At 40.5% G+C, this 9,934-nt stretch overlaps 1 pseudogene; it reads left to right on the top strand.

Moving 5' to 3' along the window:
• The first annotated feature begins 223 nt into the window (after positions 1 to 223).
• LOC149007619 (aspartyl protease family protein At5g10770-like) lies at positions 224 to 8,647 on the top strand (annotated as a pseudogene).
• The last annotated feature ends 1,287 nt before the right edge of the window (positions 8,648 to 9,934 follow it).

Genomic DNA, 9,934 nt, shown 5'->3' on the forward strand with positions numbered 1-9,934 from the left:
TAGCCATTGGGTTCAAGGAGAAAGTGAAATTTCTCTTCTCTTTCCTCTTTTCAGCTGCTCATCATTCTTTCCTTTTTCCTATTTTTTTTCCTAAGAATCCAATACTCATCATCAATGGCCATTATCTATCCCTCGTTTCTTCTCCTCCTATTTTCAACTTCTCTTCTTTTTTTTGGTCTTTGTTGGTTCCTTAGAAAAGGAGGAGGCTTACAGGTTTGAAAAAATGATGGCAAGTCATCAACTAAGGACTCATGTGGTTTCACTGAGCTCTTTGATGCCATTTGGTGTTTGCTCTTCTTCAGCTAAAGGTGAGACTCCTTTCAAATCTATGTTTATTTGGTTGAAGAACAAATCATTTGAGGGAACTCCTCTTCTCTCTTGACAGAGAAGTTACTAATTATATACTGACATTGATTACCTTCTATTCTTTCAGATTCTTAAGCCTCAAGCAAGCCAAGAATTCAAGTCACTGACAAATACGGGCCTTGCTCACCACTGAATGGAGGGAAATCAAAAATCCCTAGTATTCACCAGAATCTCATCTGTAAGATCAAAACATTAATGGAAGAGTTATAGATCCTTTACCTTAGTGATGTTTTGCAATGGATCTAGACACTGGAGGTGCGTCTTCGAGTTCCATTTCCCTTCTTTTAGCTTGTGTACTCTATAGGTTATTTCCATGATTCCAAATCGGTGAACCATAGTGATGGAGGTCAGGATTAGCTTGGAGAATTCGTAGAGCGTAGGAGAGTATTTAGTATCAGTCAGTACTCTGTTTGGTATTCCATCCCTCTATTTATAATATTTTCCCTCAACCTTAATTCCTTAATTAGAATTCTCCTTAGACTCATCCAAGAGAGGAATATTAGAGTCCTGGTTAGACTCAACTAAATAGAGGGTGTTGTGACTAAAATATCCCAAATCCGGTTCAGGCCGGTTCGCTCCGGTTTTAAGGCGATTCAATTGATTTTAAGCTGATGAAGCAAAGCTATCTATGGGTCCACCCAGGAACTAAGCGAAGGCCTAATCACGACCGACCATTTCATTATTACGATCTGACGATCATAGTTAAAAGGAGATCACGCGGGAAAAGTTCCATAAAAGGCAACATATTTGCTCAAAAGGTAAGGACATTCGAATTCAATTGAACTCTCACTCGATTTCTGTCTATCTCCATTAAAACTTCTTCGGAAGCTCTACCTGAATGATCATGTGACAAAATCGTCAGAGACGTGACGCCGATCAAGACGATCGGCTCTATTTCTGATCAGTTCATTGTTTCACAGGAAGTGAGTGAGACCTTGATTCAGTCCAGTGAAGATCCAGATCGATTCAGATCTGCTTGGTTCGGTGCTAGATTCTCGGTCTAGAGAAAGCGGCAAAATCTACACCAACAAAGGGGTAGTTATCTTAGACTACATAACCATCTTGCCGCCACCTATGGCGCAAATTGTAGTGGGACCCACCCACTACGATTAACATCTCCCACTAGCCACAAGGTAGCAGAGTTATCCAAATGCTCTCATCAACTCTAATCCTTTCAATGCGGAAATGGAATGTGTGACCTAAGAGATGTATCTAGGGTAGGAGTGCTATATCAAGTCTTCATCTAACCAACATAGCACATCGCTCAAAAATTATCTCATTATACCCTAAACAATTCAATTATTCCTAGTTCCACACTCTCAATCCCTCATAGTGAGCAATGTGAACTATCCTCATACTTTATTCATTATACTCATGACTTTGTCAAATGAAAGTCGCTCGGGCAATGAGTCACATCACTATTGGGTATAGAATGAAAAGTTTTCCCATAGCCCTAGTGCCAGTTGGATTATCCCCAATTGCTTTCCCAGTCTTATCCTGCGAGACCGCATCATCCATGATCCTAAGGAACATGCTAAAGTAGCATCATTGGGTGTCCTCTTCATGGCATAGTCTAAAGTAAAGGGTACAAGTAGGATCAACAATATGTGATCCTGATGGCTCACACAGTGGACGAGCGGGGATCCATTCAAGCACTCTCATCATCGGTCAACTTCAGCACATGCAACAAACATGCATGCTATGGCATAACTCCCACTGATATGGGCATGTCACAAAAGAAAGAAAAAACATGCCATATGAATCTTGGTTCAGTCGCTACCTAAAGCGCCTAACCTGATTCTTCTACAATCAATCACTCAATGACCAATCATAAAGATTCACATTTAGCTACAATATAGGCAACACATAAATGTGATGATTCTATGTTCGACCATTGAGGTCTCATCTTTGTTCCATTTAAGGCACCTGTCATTGGTTTGAAAGCCCCCTAAAGCTTTACAAACCCAAAGGCTCATCTTGCTCGCTATCTACAAGCACCAAAGTGAATTTACTCGTGTGAGTGGGTCAAATCAATGCCTAGTGACACCTTTATAAAAATATACTAACTCACTTATCATAAACATGCGTAAAATATGATTTCATTATGTCCAAAAGAAGATGTCTTAAAAAATAAAAGAAAACATCATCCACATCTAAGACCCAGACTCCTAACATGTGACAAAAACATATTCCTTGGTATAGGCTTAGTCAATGGGTCAGCCACCATGTATGATGTGGAGATGTGCTTTAAGACAACTTCTACATTTGCAATTGTATCTCGGACAAATTGGTAGCAGATCTCTATGTGTTTGGTTTTTCTATGGAACTTAGCATACTTAGAGAAAGCCAAAGCTGCTGTACTATCAGTGTGTAGGAGCACCACATCATCTGCCTGTGAGAATAGGCTGAGACTTCTAAAGAATCTTCTAAGCCAAATTTCCTCTTGAACATCAGCTGAGCATGCAACATACTCAGCCTCCATCGTGGACAAAGCAATGCATGTTTGCTTCTTGCTGCTCCAAGTAACAACTCCACCTCCAAGGACAAAAACTTTAACCTGAGGTAGACTTTAACTCATCCTGATCACTGCCACTGTGAAATCCCCCAGATTTCTACCCCTTTAACCCGTGGTTTTAAGACCGAGAACCTGGGCCTTGATTCGGCGACAATTGTGGACCATTCAATTCGAGCCCGAAGGATTGGAAATTAAACAAATGTTGGTAGATGACCCTTATAATGACTCAAAAACTCTCTTAGAGTTTAAGTGAAGAGAGAAGATTAGTCTCGATAGTGTAAAAATGATAATTTTGGAATATCTGTAGATCAGTGATGGAGAATCCGATTGACGCAAATAAGATATCAAATCGAAGATTGTCGAAAGACCTTTCCAACGAGCCAAAGATCATCAAAATCGGAGTTTGTTTGGGGGTCCAACCATGAGCCAGAAGTTTGAGCTGTTTGGGTGAACCAACCCCCACCCTAGTTTCTATTTAGGGGCAAAATTGGAAATTCGGATTTAAAAACCCTATTTATGTTTTATCTCATCCGTAAACGCATTTTTGGAGGCTAGAAAGAGGCGGAGGCTTTGGGAAGAGGAGAAACGAAAGAGAGGAGCGATTTCCATTCTTCCGAAGGTGTCTGTGATCCGAATCTTTGCAAAATTGTTAGGAAAGGTTAGTTTTCTTTAATCCTTCTCTTACTCACAATTTTGTGAGTATTTTCTCTCCTTTCCTTTTAGGGAATCTTGAAAGGAAAGGTTTTTAGGTATCTTGGATGCTTTCCTTTATTATTTTAATGTCCCTTCGTAGTTTGTGGAAGTAATATCTTTTCTCTTCTATTGAGGGATTGGATCTGTGAAAGGGAATAATGATAGGTACCCTAGATGCTTATCTTTTCTTATATTAATGTTTCCCTTGAGTTTGGGAGTAATGGTTTATCCCCTTGCAAAAGATTTTAGAATTTTGATTCTCTAGGTCACCCACGGGTGATTTATGAGAGTCAAATTTGGGGCTTTTTGAGATGGGTCAAATTTAATAAAATTGAAGGTACCCGTAGGATCCTTTTGTTTCCAATTAGATTTTCCCAAAGTTTTGTTTCATTATAAACTTCGAATTGGTGGCAAATTAGTGACCATTCACTAGTGAGGTTGAGAACTACCCCTTTTTAACCTAGTTTTCATATTTGGGTTTTCGTGGGAGGATTTTAGGATATCCTTTGAAACCCAAATTGGCTCTAATTTGTGATAATTATTTCTTTTGCATGAATAGGTTAATATATCTTTAATCACTAATTTGTGGGAGTAGATTCTTGGATTTGGAGGAAGAACAAAGTAAAAGGTGAGGAATATACTTAACTTTATATTACATGTGTAATGATGTCAGTTACTTTTCATTATTGATATCTTGTATTGCTTTAGTATTATCTTGTGGTTATTTTATGTCTTTTGTTAAATATGAATTGCTATGATTTATGTTTATTATTACTTCTGATGTTGCTCCTTGCTTTGAAATCTATTATTGTTGTTATGAAATGGAATGTGATTGTATGAGAGGAGAAATATTATTATTTCTTCTACCTTGTATTTTCTACTAGGGTTGTGGGTTCACCCATTGCCCTAGTGATATTATATGATTGCTTATATTGTGGTTGGGAATGGGGAATGCCCTTTGGGCATTTCTGCCATAGGATACCAAAGGAGGCGGTATGTGACGCATTCCTATGGTGCCCTTGGCTCTTTCTCGATTACTAATTTACATATTTAGGGCATGTCTAGAAGTGTTTGGTTAGGTGACCTCATGAGTACTACTACCCTTTCAGCAGGGGTATTGAAGCCGGTTAACCCGTGATGTTAGTGGCCGGGTCCCGTATGTCAAGCAGTGCCCACTATCATCATAGAGAGGTAGGGTTGCATATAATAGATAAGGGCTCATGGACACTCAAGACCGGTGAAATGACCCGTGAGAGGACATGGAGATCATCCTGTCCATTATATGTGGATGACCACTGGGTTAATGAATGGGGTCCAACAGATGCCTCCATTGAGGATTTCATTCATAGGTGGGAAGGTATTGAACCAACAGAGCACTAGGCGTGAGGGGAAATATCCGGACCATATGTAGTACGAGACCATATGACTTTGCATTGGGCCTAAGATTATCCTTGACACGCGCCGATCTTATACCAATGGTGATGTGAGAGAGTGGTGACCTAATCCCCAACCATGGCTTGACAGGACTTTACACAACAACCGCGGAGAACCCAACAGACGTGCATCAGAGCCGTGAGGGAAGAGTGATGAGACCGCCCAAAGAAGACTGGTGTGTGACTTAATGCGTGTCTACCATAGAGACTTCATGATAGAGTTAGGAGCATAATTATTCACATATCATATCATTGTCATTAATTACATTATTGATATTCATGTTATATGTGTGGTGTGAAATCTTGAGAATGAATGTGTGATATGATGTTGAGTTGACCTCACTGAGTTCTATTGAACTCATTCCTTTTATATGTCTTTTTCTATTAGATTATACTGCAGGTTATGAGGACTTCTTCCAAATAGAGGATTCGTTGCTAGTATATCTTCTTGAAGGAGTGACCGAAGAAGAAGTGGACGCACATGGAGCTTCATGCCAGTATCAAGACTATTCTTTTGGGTGGGATTCCATTAGAGAACTAGTATACTTTAGTTTTCCGCTGCGTTGAAAATTACTCTCTTTTCTTTTAAAAACTCTGATGTTATATTTTTATTTTGAAGTAATGGATGATTGTAACCATTATTTCGGTTTTGATAACTTAGTATGATAAACTTGATTTATTCTTGTCCATTTAATTATGCTATATCATGTTTTGTATGGATTTGTCACTGAACCTAGATCTTGCGGTGTGGGGGGGGGGCCCGCCCCACCCCCCCCCCCCCCCCCCCCCCGCTTTGCCCCCGCCCCCCCCCGGGGGGGGGGGCCCCCCCCCCAAAACCCCCCCCGAAACCTCTCAACCTCAAATCTGAACCACTATATGTGAGCATGAGATTTGTCGTCCAACAAAGGTAACAGGAAATCCTTTTTACTGCCTACCAATTGGTAGGTTTTGGGTTACTCTGGTAATGACTGACCATCCCAATAGCATAGCAAATATCTGGGCGCGTGCACATCATCGTGTACATCAGACTACCAACCGCAGAAGCATAGGGTACTCTTGACATATGATTTTTCTCTTCTTCATTCTTAGAGTATTTATCTACGCTCAGTATGCACATTTTGTCCATTGGTGTGTCGATGGGCTTAGAATTTTGAATGTGGAATCGTTCAAGGACTTTCTCTAAGTAAGTTTGTTGAGACATACCAAGAAAATTATTTGAGCAATTCCTCACTAACTTGATGCTTAACACAAAGTTGGCTTCGCCCATGTCCTTCATCTCAAATGTGGAGGACACCCACTCTTTAGTGGCGACAATCATGTCAATGTCATTCCCTACTAAAAAGATATCATCGACATATAAAGAGAGAACTAAGAATCCTTTTTTGGACCGTTTTATATACACACAATGATCTTCTTCAATCACATCAAAGCCATTCGAAGTTACAGCGTGATGAAATCTAAAATACCATTGTCTAAACGCTTATTTGAGGCCATATATGGAACGTTTAAGGTGGCCAACTTTGCGCTCATGTCCCTTGGACTCAAAACCCACTGGTTGATCCATATAGATCTCCTTGTCCAATTCTCCATTGAGAAATGTCGTTTTGAAGTCCATTTGAAAGAGTTATAGATCTAGTCTTGCCACAATGGACAATATAAGACAAATGGATGCTATCCTCACCACAGGGGAGAATGTCTTATCATAGTCCACACCATCTCTTTGGGTGTAGCATTTCGTCACAAGTTTTGCCTTATATTTGTCAATTGATCCATCGGCCTTACGCTTAACCTTAAAAACCCATTTGTTCCCAATAGTTTTCCAATTACATGGAGGATCAACTAACTCCCAGACTCGGTTCTTTTCCATAGAACACAACTCATCTTCTATGGCAACCAACCATTTGTCCTTATCATGTGATGATAGCGCTTCCTTTAGGGATGCAAGCTCCTCCTTATCAGCTAAGGCACACAATAAGACGTCCCCTTCAATCTTAAATCGACGACGGGAAATATGTCCCCTTGTGCTTCTACATGCATTGAGATCACATTGGTTTATGGGTGTGTCCCCTCCAGGTACACTCCCACTAGGTTCATAGTCTACTTTCATGCTCCCACTTGGTGCACTATGACCAATATCTTCTCTGGAGGTGCCTCTTTGCATTCCATTTCCCTTCTTTTAGCTTGTGTACTCTATAGGTTATTTCCATGCTTCCAAATCAGCGAACCACAGTGATGGAGGTTCAGGATTAGCTTAGAGAATTCGTAGAGCATAGGAGAGTATTCAATATCAGTCAGACCTCTATTTGATATTCCATTAATTTATTTATAATATTTTCCCTCAACCCTAGTTCCTTAATTAAGGTTTTCCTTAGACTCATCCAAGAGAGGAATATTAGAGTCCTGCTTAGACTCAACTAAATAGAGGGGTACTTATCTTAGACTACATAACCGTCTTGCTGCCACCTATGGCGCAAATTGTAGTGGGACCCACCCACTAGGATTAACATCATCAATGACCAAACTCAAGTCGAGTCAATCCATTCTAGAATCTCTAACCAACAATCATCGGTAGCAGATTCTATAGTAAAACTTCCTGCCAACACTGGGGATTCTGGAAATTTTGTTGTGAGGATTGGACTTGGAACACCTGAACAAAAGTTGACATTAGAATTTGATACAGGTAGTGATTTCACTTGGACCCAATGCCAACCTTGTGCTATTCACTATTATCATCAACAAGACTCCTACTTCAACTTTTCTGCTTCGTCCACCTATTCAACTATCCAGTATGGTTTAGAGACATGCTCACAACTCACACCATGAGGCTATGAACAAGCCCTCTGCACCACCAATTGCCTCTACAGGGTTACATATGGTGACGATTCATACTCTCGAGGGGACTTTGTAACTGATACACATTATGTTCCTCTGAAACCATCCCGAATTTTGAATTCGGATGTGGTCAGAACATGAGGGGATATTTGGCACTTCAGATGGATTACTAGGCCTTGGCCGTACTCAGATCTCTTTAGTATCACAGACAGCTCAAAAGTATGGCAAGATCTTCTCCTATTGTCTTCCATCCTCAATCAGTTCTACTGGTTTTCTTGCGTTCAAAGCGGGTTCTTCTTCTAATGCTCAATATACTCCATTGCAAACAAATGCCGACCACCCTTCCTTCTATTTCCTAACAATGACAGGCATTAGTGTTAATGGGCAAAAGCTATCAATTGTAGAATCAGTTTTCACAACTTTAGGAACCATTATAGATTCTGGAACTGTCATCACTCGGTTGGCACCAGAAGCTTATTCAGCTCTTCGTTCTGCATTTCATCAAGCAATGTCTAAGTACCCTATTGCACTAGCATATAAACAATTTGATACATGCTATGACTTGTCTAGATACAGTTCCGTAGAATTACCATCTATAGTATTGCAGTTTAGTGGAGGTGCTGAGTTGAACGTTCATCCTTCTGGGATTTTATTTGAAATAAGCTCAACTCAATATTGCTTGGCTTTTCTTAGCAACAGTGATGCTACCGATATGCAGATCCTTGGAAACCAACAGCAGCATGCATATGAGGTGGTATGTAACATGGCAGGAGAAAAGGTGGGATTTGGCTCTGGAGGTTGTTCTTAATGAGCTCGTTCAAAAATAAAATATAAGGCTGCGTTTGTTTGCTGGAATAAAGGTGGGGTGGGAAAAAAGGGGTGGGAAAATTCTTGATAATAGTGTAGATTTCTTACTTTTCCCTTAAATCCCAAAATGGTAGATTGTTTGGTTGCTTGGGGTGGGAAAGTGGGAGACAAGTTTCCTTGAATCAAGGAAACTTGTCAAGGAAACTTGTCTGTTGATGTGGCAGCCCAACTTTCCCACCCCATGCCATTTTAAAACCCCACATATTTGTGGGACAGTTGGGAAAAGTAAAAAGTGGGACCCACCCCTATCACTTTTCCACAAAACCCTTTCATTTCCTTTCCTTCTCCCTCACTCCACTACACATGGGACCCACATTTTTTTTGTCCCACCCCACCTTTGCAAACAAACGCAGCCTTAAGGGAAGAAATAACTAAACAAGGAAGAGAAAGTACTAGGCTTCAAGATGCTCTTTTTATTTTTCTTTTAAAGTTCTAGGCTTCAAGATTTTTGTGTGTGTGTGTGTGTGTGTGTGTGTGTGTGGGGTTCCTCCTGGCTGATGGTTCTGGTGCATTTTCAGTGTAAGATTTTGATCCTATTAAATAAAAGAATCATCTCTCTACCCATCTCTCTCTACTAAAGGCCTTACACAAACAAGAAACCCTCAAAGGATGGTGGACTACCAGAAAAATTTTCAAATCCGTACCGCTACATGTACAAGTCACATCCTTCTGATTAAGATTTAATAGAAGCTAGCCTGGAGTTAGTCAATCTCAAATGATTGACATCTTGGCAGCGAGGAAGTCTACAATTGAATTATAATTAGCATCAAGGAACTTATTTTCGCCGAAATTCTGTGATTTCACCCCCTGGCGAACCGAAACCAAGGAGCGAAACGATATCCCGTAGATATCACCGATAAACCCGCTGATTCTCGCCAAACTGGCAAGATATTGCCTATTCGGCAGTAGCAGAGACACCGGAGAAGAGAGTGGCAACGCCTTTAGCCTGAATCCGTTTATTTGGCTAGGGATTGTAGATTGCAGCGAACGATTGTATCAACAAACATACATGTATCTTCCTTGGTGTTCCCAGATGGAATATCCACGACATACAATTCGGCGACCATCGTTTCATTCGATGAAGGGTGAAGAGTCGTCACAGATGGAGCTTCCTTGGCTTTTTATTTTTCATTTTCGACGGCTTCAATCTCGATCTTAAGCTCTTCTGAGGAAAACATGTTGATCTTTACACTGTGCAACCCTAAGTTTGAGTTTACTCAAGTAAGAA

This window comes from Hakea prostrata, chromosome 8 (genome assembly GCF_041222555.1).
Source record: "Hakea prostrata isolate BN-2017 chromosome 8, UWA_Hpros_2, whole genome shotgun sequence".
Lineage (NCBI taxonomy): Eukaryota > Viridiplantae > Streptophyta > Magnoliopsida > Proteales > Proteaceae > Hakea > Hakea prostrata.